This window comes from Mastigoproctus giganteus, chromosome 8 (assembly GCF_048544385.1).
Source record: "Mastigoproctus giganteus isolate SK-2022 chromosome 8, ASM4854438v1, whole genome shotgun sequence".
Taxonomy (NCBI): Eukaryota; Metazoa; Arthropoda; class Arachnida; order Uropygi; family Thelyphonidae; genus Mastigoproctus; species Mastigoproctus giganteus.
The window spans coordinates 47,247,928-47,263,980 of NC_143582.1; the positions used below are offsets into that span (position 1 = coordinate 47,247,928).

At 37.3% G+C, this 16,053-nt stretch overlaps 1 protein-coding gene across 6 annotated transcripts in view; it reads right to left on the minus strand.

Annotated features, from left to right (window-relative positions):
- LOC150081511 (uncharacterized) overlaps window positions 1-16,053 on the minus strand; it is a 284,800-nt gene that overhangs the window by 167,336 nt on the left and 101,411 nt on the right. The window contains exon 1 of one of the 6 annotated variants that reach the window (XM_090379975.1): window positions 3,279-3,382. The exons of the other annotated variants lie outside the window; for them this stretch is intronic. The gene's annotated coding sequence lies outside the window, so the exon portion shown is untranslated. Of the gene's footprint in view, window positions 1-3,278; window positions 3,383-16,053 lie in introns of those variants that run through there. 6 annotated transcript variants of the gene reach the window in all.

Sequence of the window (16,053 nt, forward strand, 5' to 3'; positions counted from 1 at the left end):
TCCTGCCCACCTGGCTACGGAGGCGCCCACACATCGGGTGGAAAAGAGTTGAGTTCCAATCCCGTCGATGACGGAAGGAATTTTTATGGGTATTTTTTAAACTTGGTTGATGAGTCGGTCTCAGGCGAGGATAGCGTGGCTTTCTCCCGGAAACTCGGGTTTTTCGTCCAGCAAACAGAAAATCGACCTCAGAACACACGCAATTTACAGACAATATACACGAAGCAACATGGCCTTAGTCGCCGATGCTCCTAGAATCCAACAACAGCCTGTTTACCGGACGGTAAGCCCGAGTTTCCGGGAAAAAAATCAATGTAAACCTCGCCTTAGACTGACTAACTCAGGCACATTGTGAAAACAAAAAATCTTAATTCTCAAAAATCAAAAAAGAAATTATAATTCTTTGCGTTAGTGATGGGATTCGAACCTAGGCCTTTTCCATCCGTTGTGGGAGGACAGTGATTATATCCACTGTGCTGCGCGAGGCCCAGGATAGGCAAGCATCTCCCATCTGTGAGGCTGCAGCCACTCTTGTGAAGACAGCAATATGGGGTATTTTGCAGCCAATCTTGTGCAGACAGCAATATGGGGTATTTTGCAGCCAATCTTGTGCAGACATCAATATGACCGCGTTTAGATGAAGACCAGGAAGCGACGCATCCGGTTGCCAGCTCTCGGGGGCGGCAATATTAATAGGGTTTGTTTTGTTTTTGTTTTTTTTTTTAGCTAGTTGTTGGCGCATCGGCTTCTGTGGCCATAATGCACCTCCCAAGGTTTTTGCAGTACTGTGATCCAAGCCCGAGGCGGGATTCGAACCCGCGACCTTTAGGTTGCCAGGCAGGCACTTTACCCGGCTAGCCCGGTCGGCTATTAATAGGGCACTTTCACGTAGTGGGGCAGTAGTGAAATGAGTAAAGTATTGCTGGGACCTTTTCGTGTACTGGGGGAGAGCAAATCTTTACATTAGACTTCTTAAAGCCTTGCCGCGGTCTTAATTTCTGCATTTCTGATTGCACCAAAACAGAGCGTTCTCTTGGGCATGATTGTTGGAATATATAAGTTTGCATTTGGCGATGAATTTTTCGGCTTAGTCCCTTTATTTACTGAAATCGAATAAGTATGCACATTTCTTCATTTGTCCACTTTTCAAATAGTACAGCCATTTTTTGTTTAACTATCTAATGTACAGCGTCTTGTAATTGTACAGCACATTCATGCGACGTTTCACTACCGGGAAAGCATGGTTTCTTTCCCACAATATCTGTTACCTTACTTTTCAAACATACCGCGTATATATAAAGGGAAATTGCACAGCTTACCTGTGGATAATTTCAGAAATGGCGCGCGCGCACACACACACGAAGAATTCCATCCATGTTCTGAACAGTCGATCTATCTAAAGTTGAGGATGTACTTTTCTCTCTACGTTCCTTTCCGATACAAGTTCATGTTCCACGCGGTATTCGCCATTTACTTTAGTATAGTGTATTGTACATGAAATGATAGGTTGTGATAATGTTGCACTGCAGTAAATAATTAGAGGCGTGGTGGGGCATAAGACGCTGTCAGGGTCTTGAGATTGATTATTCGTGAGTTGTGTTGAACACATATTGTGTATTAGATAAATGGAAAATATCTGACCGTTTGAGCGTGTTTTGTGTAACTTTTTTAACGTATGTACCTCGTGTTAGTGCAGCTGCATATTACATTTTCAGTGCCACGAAGCTTGTTTTTAACTAATTACTCATCACGAAAAAGTATCCCTCTTCATCTAACCGGAGTTGTGGTCTCCCAGTGGCAAAGTCAGCACAACCGGCGTTGTTACTTTTTATATGTCGTTGTGGTTGTGAAACAAATATGGTAAGGAAATCGGAGCCATTAGAATTTTCTATTTTTCTGCACTTATGGGTGTTCTACGGAATACCCTAACGTGCAGAGCGATATACGCCTTCAGCTACGTTTCAAAGGAGATCAGCATAAAAGTTTAAAAGAGAGAGAAAGAGAGACCAGTTCTTAAAATAGCTCCTTGAAAGAAATAGAGATATTGTAAGAGCACTGATGGCTGGGAATGGGCTGGAAACGATCATTACGCCAGAAAGGAGCATTTCTACTTTGAATCGAAGTTCGAAGAGCAATATTTTGAAGTTTGCTACTAAAAATGGCAGATTTAGAAGATTAAGAATATTTCAGAAGTTAGACGGTACGGGCTCAACTGCGTACAAACACCATTACTGCTGCTCGGATACTTGTGAAAGTTCAAAACATTTTCCATTGACCTAGACGTCTCAATGATATTAAAAATGACTAATAGCAGTGTATGGTAATTTCCTATCAAAATTTACGTATTTTACTACGATACCGGCTCATTCCATTTCCATAATCCTGGTTGATTTCGATGAGTTTGAGGAGTTAAATGCTTTAATAATAATTGTTATGAAGTTTGTTTTGAAACAATAACTATATCCTTCTAGACTCCGGCCACTGATGATTAAGTTACACTTTTCGCCTACCGACTGCCTTTTTGGTTATTTATGCATATAATTATTTATCTGTATACAGTGTAATTCGATGATCTTCCAGATTTCAAAAAAATATGGCAACAAAAGAATAAACACATTACGAAAAGAGTTACGTTCAAATAGACAAACTCAAGTTTTTTTTCCAAGCTGATAAATGTACGTTTTCCTCCTTGTGAGGACGTCGGTACTCTTCTAGATCTGTCAACCTGGGAAATCAGTGGTTAATGTTCAAAGAGAATTTCGTAAGAAGTACGCCAAAGATCATCCAAGTAGGCACTCCATTTATGCTTGGTATCAATCATTAACTGAAACTGGTTGCATCTGTAATTCGTGTACAGTGTAATTCGATGATCTTCCAGATTTCAAAAAAATATGGCAACAAAAGAATAAACACATTACGAAAAGAGTTACGTTCAAATAGACAAACTCAAGTTTTTTTTCCAAGCTGATAAATGTATGTTTTCCTCCTTGTGAGGACGTCGGTACTCTTCTAGATCTGTCAACCTGGGAAATCAGTGGTTAATGTTCAAAGAGAATTTCGTAAGAAGTACGCCAAAGATCATCCAAGTAGGCACTCCATTTATGCTTGGTATCAATCATTAACTGAAACTGGTTGCATCTGCAAAGGATAAAACCACTCGTGGTGGGGGAAAATACCACTAGTGCAGCAATATTTGAACTTCGTGATTCTTTTTTTGAGAGTTCGAAAAAGCCTAACTTGAGTTTTTTTTTAAAAAAAGATAATGATTGTGTACTCACGTAAATGACCCACATCACTATGGCTTAGTCACCTGACATCCATTTAGAAAGGTCTTGATTCCACTTCCGTCTCAAGCTACAACAATTTCTCATTCCTCTCTCATGTAGAAGCGCGAGTTCTTTCCTCCTTCGATATGCCTGCTTTCGGGGAGGAAAAAATTTCCTCCCCGAAAGCAGGAATACCGGTCTTGAACACATGTCGTAATAGACGGCAATGGAAAATCACGGCAGTAGTCTGCATAATATTCTTTTTTTTTTCACGAAAACCCCAAACACGGAAGGTATTAGAACATATAGTACTTGGTAGCGTGCGTGGGTTGAAGGCTGAGAAGACAGAAGATACTTGTTGTCATTACGCTTGAATTTCTGCAGATGGTAATGGTTAGGAAATACGTATGAAGGAAGGTTGTTCCAAAAAGCTGAACTTGAAGGGATAAATGACGAAGAAGAAAAGTTGATTCTGTGAATTTGAAGTTGGACAGTAAATGGATACTGACTGATTGCGCACGTGTTCGGACTAGTTTAGAAGAGAGACAGAGAGAGAGAGAGAGAGAGAGAGAGGGAGAATTATAGAAGCCAATCCAGAAGAACAGTGCCCATGGAAGTAACTATAAAAAAGGCATGTAACGGAAATAGAACGTCTATGAGACGGAGTGGAGAGACTTTGTAAGAGACAGGTCATTAATTAACCTGACTGACTGCCCTCTTTTGAATGGAGTCTAGCTAAGAGAGATTAGAAGTCAGGGTAATCCCTAATAGAAATATGCAATGTTGTTTAGAGATCTGAGTGTCACAGAAGATAATAATAGGAGCAATAGACTCCTTTTGGCGAGTTATAAGACTTGCCTGAGTTTTAGAAGACTGAAATTAGCTATGTTATCCTTGCCCCATTGTAGAATTACCTGGAGATGAGCATTTAGGGAATTGGTGGTGGATATTCGAGAAGATGAAACTGTTTGTGCAGGGCAAGGTTTCTCAAACCGGAAGGTGGAATGCAATGTGTTGCCATCTTTACTGATGGCAACACACTGGAAACTCTATCCACAGTTTTACTGTGGATAGAGTTTCCAGTAAGTGGAAGAGGGTCATTAATATACAAGAGGAAAAGAATAGGAGACAGAACTTAAACTGAACCTTAGGGAACACCAGCATTAGAGGAGAAGTTAGATGACAGAAAGCCGTCTACCATCACTCGCAGAAAGAAAACTGGATACCGGATTGCAAAAAAAGTCGGTAATTCATAAGGTGACATCTTTTTTAGAATAGTGGTTCTCAATATTTTGTCACTGAAGTCACACTTGAAGTTGAAAGACGCATATTGACGGCACACTTAAATTGCGATTGCCACTGAACTCAAATTAAGTTTTTCCTAATCTCGCTGCACACCAATATGGCGAAACGTACCTGTTAGAAACCACTGGTTTAGAATAACTTTTATGCCGGGATCACCTCAGGTCGTTGCAAGGCAGTTCGTTGTATGACAGTTCGGTGCATGTCAATTCTCTGTATGCAACAATTTGATGCATGACAGTTCGGTGTATGCGACAATTTGGTGAAGGATATTTCGCTATATGTGACAATTTGGTGAATGACAACTGGTGGCTACGACAATTCGGTGAATTCTTCGGGAGAATTCTGTGTATGACAAAGCAATAGAGAAAATACAAATTTTTAACGTGCTGCGCTGTAAATGGTGATTTAGTGATCACGATCAAAAATATAAAATATGAAGTTTCTTGATATTTTATATTTTTTCTGGAGCATACTATCTACCTTCGTTTTTTAATGCATATTCTATTTTTTTAAGGACATCTTATTGAAAAAGTGCCACAGAGAGGTCAAAGATTGGGATATAGGAACCTTGTTCGCACTTTACTTTCACTAGTGTAAGTTGCATTTTTAAGGAAATATGTGTGGAGGGAAGAGCTGTTCCAGAAACTGAAAGTAGAGATCATTAATGGATGCCGGCTGGGTAATGTGCATCTTCTGACGTTGGGTTTGCAACCAGCACTGTAGTTTTTATTGAAAGCAGCTAGTAGTAAGCTGGATGGGTTAAGGGTAGACGGGTAAGCCTGTGTAAAACAAAAGGGTAAGGCTACCTAAAAAATCAATAATCTTTTCTGGATTAAAGGTATTACTGTGGACGGAGTCATGCTGAAATAGGCACGTACTCACTTTCCAAATTGCCTATGAGAAGGGTCAACCTCTCATAGGCAATAATCCTTTTATAAAAAATAAATGGATAAAAAAAATATTATTTTCTTTTTTCAAAATTTATGCATTCCTCCTTTGTAAGTCGCCAAAATTTTTCTTGTTTCCTAAAACGTTTACTTCACTGATTTTGTTAATATTTGATCTCTGTGTGTGTGTGTGATACACCGAATTGTCGTGCATACAGCAAACCGTCATACTCACCGAACTGTCGTAGCTACCAATTGTTTTTCACCAAATTATTACATACAGCGAAATGTTATTTACAAAATTATCTCATACACCGAACTATCATGCACCGAATTGTCTTGCAACGAAATGAAATGACGTGGATCTATTGAATTTATCCATAGATGAGTAGCATAAGCCAGTATGTCACCAGTGGATCGACATTGACGTAATACATCTTTGAGTTCTTGATCAGATGGAAGGTTTCTAGATACTTTAGGAGTTGGCGGTTAATGGATTTCTCCGTTACTTTGTAAAGAATAGAGGTAAATGCAGTGGGGCGATAATTCCATGGGAGGGATTTCTGACCCTTTTAGGGAACTGGCTGGATATAGCAAATTTCCAAACAGGTGGAAAAACACCAGCAGAATAAGAAAGTGTAACAAGGCGACATAGAAGAGGAGCAAGCTCAAAAGCACGGGTTTTGAGAACAAGTGGAGAAATGCCATCAGGGTCTGGAGCTTTGTCGGCATCAAGATTGTACAAAATTCTTCTGACATCCTTTTGACGGAAGACCACAGGAGTCATTGAGTAGAGTGCACTGTGAATGGTAGGAGGTGGTTTAACGAAATTGTCAATACAAGTCAGAAGAAAAATAGGATGCTGATAAGGTCGACATGTCTTTAGCCGAGGAAGCAGTAGAGCTATCAGGTTTAAACAGAGATGGAAGTATAGATGGGCAAAAATTGCGGTCAGTAGCTTTGGCAAAAGACAGAATTCTCGTCTATTGTTTGCACAAGAAGAAAGTTTCTATTCTTAGCCTGTTCAAAATATAGTTTTAACTGATTAATAACTGATTTACAATCGTTGCAAACTTTTATACAGGCACAAAATTAATCTAGGGATTTGGTTGCGATCCAATTGCGAAATGAACAATTTTGTCTTATATAATGTATCCTTAGACGGTATAACCTTAATTCTCAGAATTAAGGTTATACCTTCGCACAAAACAAGAAATTAATGCAATTATGCAATTTCTTGTTCTTTTATTAAAAAAAAAAACACTTTTAGCCAAAAGTGGTTTTTTAAATCAGATGTAGTACAATTAACACACCATAATAAAAAAGCGTTTTCATCGTCTCGATTAACTGATTATGTAGATACTCAAAGCACTCAACAGATCAATGGATAATAATAGGCCTGAGTAAAGAGAAATTGCTTGGTTTTCTTAGTTGAAGCATTATTTATGAAAAAAAAGATCGTACCACTATAGGGAAAAATTCCATTATAAGTCCTCAAGAGCCAAGGAAAGCTGAGTGATAAGCAAGAAGTATCTAAGAAAAGCCCGGCTTTCATTCTTTTCAATGGAGATGTCTGACTTCAGCGTCCCGAATCGGGCAAGCTAATTTTATAAGATTGATCCTACTCGCCTGACCGGAGATGAGACGCAAGGGTACAATTGCATAACGTACAGAAACACATGAGTCATCATCATTCATCTTTCGCAGTTCCTGCTGAATGCTCTGTTCCATTCATTTTTTCGCTTGGTCTTAGTTGCCATTAGATGCAGTGTCCCACCGAGACTTGTCGTTCTGATATATACCACGATATGCGAATCTTAAGTGGCTTAGCAGTCGCAGCATTAACTTTTGCTATCTATTTGGCAGATATTGCCCACGCTGCTAATTTTCGTAACGGACTTTTTAGTGGAGAAACTGGGTTTATTTATGTATTTATTATTACTCTATTATTTTTTTCGGTCAGCTAGTTAGCAGTTTGGTTAGCTTTTTCAAAATTTACATCGAGACAAACGGAGGGGACAGGGCTTCGTGTCTATAAAATGCGTGTGTTTTGTGGGATTAAACGCCATGGTTTCTTCTCCCCCCCCCCCTTTGTTTTTCGGACACTAACAGCATAAGAAAACAAGGACAGTTCAATCTTTTGGGGAGGAGAGCACAGAAAAGTAGTTCTGTTTACAGATCATGTAGAAGCAAAACATGCTTTTAGAAAAATATTTATGGGAAGTAATTTGTTAACTTTGAGGAATCTAAGATTGATAGTCCAAAAGACACACTGTCACTGCAGGTTAGCGTTACTGTGTTGAATAATGGAATAATCCTTTGAAATTGAATAATTCCGAATGGAATCCGAATGATTACAGCGTTTAGAATTGACGATAGAAGATACTCCAAGACGTGTATCTTAAAATTATTGCCTAATATTGTGGCATGCCAAACTTATTAATAGGTAATTATCTGGAAAATGTGACAAACAAGGACCTCCCAAGGACGTGGACAAAACTTTCTGGTAGACTTGTTGACATTGGCCTGTTTTCGAGAACTGTCAGTTCACTTCGGTGACTGTGTGTGTTTGTTAGAGAACAGGGCTTATGCATGCGTAAATTCTTTGTTCGCATGATGACTGGCAGTATTATAAATTATTTTCACGTTATTGTAGAAGCACTAGGCTAATGTTTTTGTGCTTTGGTAGTTGCAGTTTCCCATTGCATGACTTAATTTGTTTTTCTGGCATTGTCCCAATGCGGAACTTTGTTGACTGACTGACGATTGTTGCTTTGTTATGCGCCAGTGCACAGAGACAGGAATATAAAAACCTAATTACCTCATACGAACTGAACTAAGACATAACTAACCTTCCGAATAATAATAGCAGTAAAGCAGAGTAAAAGTAGGCTTAACTATACCTATCAGACTGAAATTGATCCTTTCATAAATAATCTCCTTTCCACGTCCCAGCTCAAATAATCTAAAAGGGCAATAAGTGGTGTGCAAGATCAAGTTCTCAAGTGTGCTTACGAAAATCCTCTAAAGGAATAGCTAGGAAGCAAACAAGAAATGTTGCTTAAAGAAACGGCGCAAATAATTGGAGAGTAATCGGATATTAGAAAAATCTAAAAGTTTAGAAGGTTTACAGAGTCGCCTTTAACTGCCAGAAGATTGGACGAAACAGAAAGTAACGTCTTTTCGATTCGCTTTTGTAGTTTAGTGTGCCGAGTTTGCAATAAGATATTGGCATAAGGTAAAATTCACACTTAAGGAAAATATCGAGCTATAGTGCTGCATGCACTACCTCATCCAATGAGAAAATATAAAATTGACATATGTTAATAAATAATAACAGCTGACATTTGATTAATATTAAGGTTAACTGGACGAGATTACATGAACAAACCAATAGGCTCACCTGGAGATATCTCAGGAGTTTTCGTGAATTATTTCTTCGTCAGAGAGGCAGGCGGGTAACGAGAGTGTTTACTGCCACTACAGCCGACCTGAACTTCCCGGAGAAATCCTATATAGATACAATTGGAACTCTCCTTATGAATTTTAATGGATCCAATCCTTATATAGAGGGGAGCAGGATAATTTCCCTCAGAGCGTCATGCCGCTTACCGACTTATTTCAGAAGTGGAGAGCTTCAAGATTTTCTGTATTGCGCAATGCGGTAACAAATATATATTAAGAATCAGGCTCAGTAAATATGGCCTTCCACAGTATGTCACGTGTAACCGTTATAATGAAAGAACATTTTTGCGTAATTAGTTGTAACATTCACCCAGTTATAATATTCACAGATTCTTATTTTAAGCTGAACAGATGTTTAAAAAGAAGATTATAACATGAAACGAAAACTGAAGTATTATATAATTTTAATAATATAGTAGAAGTCCGATAATTCGGTATCTGATTTTCCAGAAAATTCAGGATTATCTAGTTCCCCCCCCCCCCCCGCTCTCTGTGAATGCTTCTAAAAGGATAGAGATTTCACCAAGAATTTCTTGGTCCCCCGGCTTTTAGCATTCGGCTGGCATAAGACATTTCTTGAACGCCAGACAACTTTTACACCTTTTTCAGTAGAGTACTGTGTTTGTAAACAACATTATTGCAGGATCTTTCATCCACTTGTATAAAAAATAAATAAATTTTCTGTTTATAATCCAGGACGGACTCTATCTTGTGAACTCTTCTGATCTTACGTCAGAGGAGTTTACAATCGTGAATATAAGATCATCACCGTATTTAGCAGTCATGCGAACTTGAACCACAGTCAATTTAAACGCTGGTACTAATGTACCCTTGTGTTTGATCACTCGGCAATGTAGTTGCGAGGATTGTCTTGTCCTGTCACGTTTCTTTTTTTCTTTTTTCTTTTTTTTGTAGATAGCAGGATTTCAATTGTGTCGTTAATCCAATGCTTTTATCGCAACTTTGCCTTCACGAGTTACCTATTGCGTTACATTCAAACAGTTGGCATTACCAAAAGGTTAACCCCTATTTATTTAAAACAGACCACCTAATATTTGGTGAGGGAACAAATAATTTCGAAACAGGCAGTCATATCAGCGTTTTATCCTTTAAATAAATGCCAGTTAACCTTTTGTCACTGCCATATGTGCATTATCAGGGCATCTCGATGTGAAGGCAAAATTTGTTCTGCTGTGCATGACAGCACCATTGCATTTAACTAAGCAGTTTATTTGGATTGGGCTTAGCCATAGAAACACAACACACGAAAGAACAAGATAGGCCTTCTTATAATTTTAGTATAAACGTCTTGTAATTTCTTATTTCAATAATGCCATATAAGGTCGCCTTAGCCGAGTGGTCAAACGGAAGGGTGCATAAGTACACGTGCTTTGAGTGACCACGGTTCAAGCCCGTGACTGCTGAATACAGTGCTATTTGTTGTAGTCTCTCTGTGTTGTGAACTCCTGTGATCGTCCCGGAGTATAAACAGAAAATTTATTAGTTGTTTTTTTTTTTGCTCTGTCTTTATATAGTTAATTTCCATTCTTTTAAAATGTCTAAAAATAAAATGTATACTTTGTGAGATGTTGTCATGCAAACAATGGACAATGAGAAAGAACCATTTTCCAAAATCATTCAAAGAAAATTGGCGATTCGCGAATAGGGAGGTTAGGGTGTACTCGAATATGGCCGAGTTGAGAAATGGCATTTACAGTGAGCTGTATTACCTCACTGCTGAAAGGGAATACGCCTACCCGCTGCAAACTATTCATATATATTAAGATTACTGGTTAATGCGACCACTGTTGTAGTTTTGTTCTATGACATTAAAAAACCCCGCGGAGAATAGAAACAGCTTAGAATTTAATGTTTTCTTAGTTGTTCCTACTTCATTTTAGTGTTCTTTTCGGTTTTCTTAGGAAAAGAATATCACTAAAAGTTACACGTGATTTGTAGAGTAATTGCTCAAAAGATGGCTAGATAACTGTTGGCAGTGTAGTTACACACTTGAGTGTTCAAAAAAATGGATCTGTTGAAAATCCTGTCTTCTTGGTAATGAACAATCTTTTTAGCCATACCCCACTTCAATTGTATTTGTTCTGTTGGGAAATCAGAAACACATTATAGCAATATCACTACATACACGTCCTAAACTAAGTCCTTGTACCAACAAAACAGTTTTCTTTTAGAAAACGGCTTTTGGCATAAATGGAATATGGTCCTTGAATCCAGAAGCGTGTGGCGAAGCCATCTTCATGACTGTAAGTCCTAATTTGCTAATACAAAGAGGTGAAGAAGAAGTTGAAGTCTTGATGTCTGCTTAAATAAGTAGCATCACTGATTTCCAGAATTGAACTTCTGGAACAAGCTACAGTGAGATCACAAATTTTTCCTTTTGCCAAATTCTTCTAAATGAAAATCAGTATCCTCTGCAGAGATATAATTTGGTACTTGGAGAAGAATTCAGATATGCCATAAAGGAGGAAGGAAAAGACCTAGCTTCACCAGAAATTTTTAATTGCAACACCAGCGAAAGAAAAAAACTCAAATAAACTAAACGTCGATTTTCTGTTGTAAGGTATAATTCGGACTGATTTGCACTGCTTATTATTTCACATGTAGATCTTAATAGGGCAAGAAGTCGGGGCAGTAGTCAGTGTCTCATATATTGAAGGTAAAGAAGAATATCTGCTAATTATTTATAATCCTTTCCATAAAGGAGGGGAGTTTTATTACTATTTTTTATGGAAATAACATTCTAGTCAGAAATGCAAAACCTCACTCGATTATGTTAAGCAATAAGCAAGGATGACCATCCTTTTCCTGCAGCGCAACTTGCAACTTAAAAGTTTGGAATCGCGTTTCATTTTTCTTAATTTTCAAAGTTTTTATTAAAATAGGACCAAATTGGCTGCCAATTTTTATCAAAATATTTTTTATTATGTATAAAAATCAAAAAACTGAAATAATATTTAAGAAATTTATAGAACATTCGACAATATTCCAAGAAGATGTAGAAGATGACATGGCAGAAGATTTCTGAATTTGGGAGAACGTTGTAGTTGATTCTAGAATATTCTAGAAGTGAGAGTATAGTTTTAATATTATAGAAGATTGTAGATGATTCTAGAATATTCTCGAAGTGAGAGTATAGTTTTAATATTATAGAAGATTGTAGACGATTCTAGAGTGTTTTGCAATAATATAAATTGAGGAGTAAGAGCTATATACCTCATAAAATCGAATACCGGTTATTCAGTAAGATTTGAAGTGTTTTGTGTCATGTATGGCTAAAAATAAGGAGCTGAGCGTTGAAAAAAGAAGTGGTGTCATAACTCTGTATAAATAAAGTTATTTCATGAGAAGTATTGGCAAAAAACTAAGTGTTTCATTTAAAGGAGTACAAATTACCATTCGATGATTAAGGAGACTGACAGTTTAAAGGACAAACCACGATCAAAACGACCGCACGTAACAACGGAAACAGAAGAATAAGACCATAACACTGATTTCTGAACGCAGTCGACGACTTACTGCACCTGAAATCCAAGCTGAGTTCAGTTGAAAGAGAGAAACTCCCGTGTCTACGTCCACTGTGAAACTTCGTCTTAAACAAGCAGGACTTAATTATCGTGTAGCGGTTCGAAAACTCTTATTAAACCGGAAAATCGAAAGAAACGGTTGACTTGGACTAAGAGCCATCAACATTGGACAACTGAAGAGTGGAAAAACGTATTGTGGGCGGATGAATCCAAATTTGAAAAATTTCTAATTATAATTCATTAACAAGAGCTGCGAGTGGCACGCTTGCTGCAGGGCTAGTCGCCCTTGTATTATACAATTTAATAATATAAACAAATCGGACCATAATAATTGGGAATTTTTAGGAAACATTTTTCAGGAAAAAAGTGCATCTATGTTCAGAAAATACGGTATTTTCTGAAGCCATTAGATGCATTTGTGAGGTTTAAAACTTGAGCAGTGTAAACCAATGTGGTTGGATATTTCATGATTTCCAAGGTGAGTGAACATTCTGAAATATTTTGTTTAAATATTAATTAGGTGATATTTCCATGTATGGAATGTTCCTAGAGTAACTGAGAGCAAACATAAATAGCTGAGTTACCTGGAGGTTCGCTTAGTAATGGAGTGCGTGCATATAGCTGTTCATTTCTGGAATTACAAGTTCTAAGTTGAATGTTCTTTCTCTAGAAAATGAATACAATTAGTAGAATAAAAAAAAAAAAAAAAAATCTATCGCATAAATTAACTGGACTTCGTCACATGACAAACATCTGATAGATCACCTTTATTATGTGAAGTATATCTATGAATTGAAAAGTCATTGAAAGGCCCACTATGAATTGAAAATCATTGAAAAGCCTACTATGAATTGAAAAGTCATTGAAAAGCCTACTATGAATTGAAAAGCTATTCACCATCACAAACAGTAAGCATAAAGAGAGAGAGAGAGAGAGAGAGAGAGAGAGAGACGAACAGGCTACTCGAATTCAAAAATCACCGGGTACACCATAAGTAAGATTGGTGTAGATTCTAATATGCGAACAGGTCATATCATTACAAGCGAATATATGCATTTTGAATACATCTCGTTGGACGCCTTAGCAAGATGAATTATCTTCGCCTGATTAGTTCGTATGACTTTGCTTGATCAGTTTATATTGAGCTAAGAAATGGTATTTCACAATCATAACTATTGAGAGGTGCATTTAATAAGTTTAAACAATTCAATTTAGAATTGACGTGAGTGTTGGGGTAATTTCATATCAACAAACAATATCATTATCATTTTGTAATTAAAAACAAACGAAAAAAATACACACTGTATTCCCCTAATACCCACCAGCCAAAGTACCAAGTTTATGCAAAAGAATTCATTTTAATACCTTGGTAGCCCACAGACATCTCGCTTTGATGAACGTTTGAATAATTTATAAATTGTTTTGGAGTCAACAAAGGAATTTTTGATAAAATGTTTTTATCGTTTTGAAACTTTCTGCTGTAAAACGATAAATGGTTACCAATCAAACCTAGCATTACAATATTGGGGGGAGGGGGTAAAAACCTCTGGAAGGTTAAAATGTTGAATCGAGCGTGTCCGTTGATTTCCATTGGATGAAGAATAAGTGATGTAAAGTTTAAGTGCACTAAGTACAGTGAGGTACGCAAGGAGGTTACAGATAGAAACACTTGCCAAAATGCACTTTCCATACAATTTACGTTATTGATATTAAGAAGAGGAACTATCACAGTAATTTTTACCGTACTTACGGTAAGTACAGTGGGAGGTAGTAAAAACCTTAGTAGTCATAATAACATTTCTTCTGCGAAATGGTTTTGTCAGAGTTCACAGAATACTTTCTGAAGTGGAATTTTGGAGAATGTGCGCTGAAAGTTTAGAAGCTTTGTGACTATTTTCTTGGAATTCATCTTCAGTGGTGTTAATTTAAACACAGTGGTGTTATCCAATTCCATTCGGTAGAGGGCACAATCAAAAAACTCATAAAATTGAATATTTTAAAAAATGTGCAAGGCATTCCTAATTAGCTGCGGAATTGCTGACTACGGGTGTTGAATCATCTGTATGCATGCCCAGGATTACCAAATTAAAAGTGGTGATGGCTCCCTTCAAGCCACAGCATGTCTCGGTACCAAGGACGGATCCAGGATTTAGGAGGGGTACACACAATCACAAAAACTCCAGGATTTAGGAGTACACACCAACAACACAGGTTAGTGACATCTACAGGATGGAGGCGGAATGGGGGCGACAAAGTTAGCCTTTGCGACTCGGACAGTAGCTAGTCGCGATCACTATTCTTTTACATTTTATATAGGAAATTTTATGGCATTTTTTTATGTCGTGGTGGAGTTAGTCAATCTTGTACGAAGGTTGCATGAGTCTTCCGCCGGTTTTCATCCCGAAAGTCAAGCCAAATCGTACCCCACACTGTACAGCATTTACAACTAAATCCTATTTTTTCTGCATGAACATTCTGTTTTTTGCTGATAACATGGGAGTATTTGGATAAGGTTGAAAATTCTCTCACGTAAGTTATGTATGACAAACTCATAGTATGACCCTGAAAAAGCTAACTAAAATATTGTGGTATTTTGAATCGTTCGACGCTATTTATGCAAAAAAAAAAAAAAAAAAAAAACACCCAAGGGTACAAATATAAAATGTACGTCTTAAATCGCTTAATGTACTACAATGATTCAAATTTACGGACTACGAAAGCAATCTCATGGGGCAAAGACAAATTTTCCTGTTTTGTATGTGTGATGCGTAATCCATGTTGGCGTCTTGCCAATGTAAACCGGATGATACTAGATTGTTATTGTTTACAGGCTGATCGAAAAAGGAATGAAATTCTCCATAGCACTACAACGCAAATATTTCACTACGTATTGCGTTTGTTTCAGTTACACAGCAATTAGATTCCTCTCTTCTCCATCCCCCCGTTCTTCCTTTAAGGTTTTCTTGTTTTTTTTTTGCGCTACAAATAGCTTTTGAACAGTGTTGAATGAGTCGCATGCTGCCCTACATATTATCAAGTCGACCTACGAGTGAATTCGGCCTTGGGGGATATTTTTAAAAATAAAATTGCAAATATTAGGTCTATGGAAGGAAGGAAAGTATTGATTAATCAAAACATTAATATACAATAACCTTGATGATCAATGTACCGCTTAATCTAAGTTTACGTGTAGCCAAAAAATGAAGTTATACCCGTGTAATAATTTCGTGGTTTCTTATAGGTATCTAATCAAAAATAAAATTAAAAAAAAAAATTTTAAATAAACTTAATTTATAAATCAAGTATTTTGCTTCATTTTTGTTAAACTCATAGTATGGAGCGCATACTATGAAGCGCATTTTAATCGCTACAGGACAAGTAAAGTATGCATTAAACATGCCAAAATATTGTTTTGGCAGTGCTTCCCAACGTTTTTTTTTAAACTCACACCTCACTCAAACATCACATTTCATCCAGATATATTAATTTTTGCGAAGGCTTTTGGTACGGTAGATTTGGTTAAATTATTGAATATATTGGAGGGCAGAAGAATGATTAGTAGATTGTATTGGGGACAAAAAAATT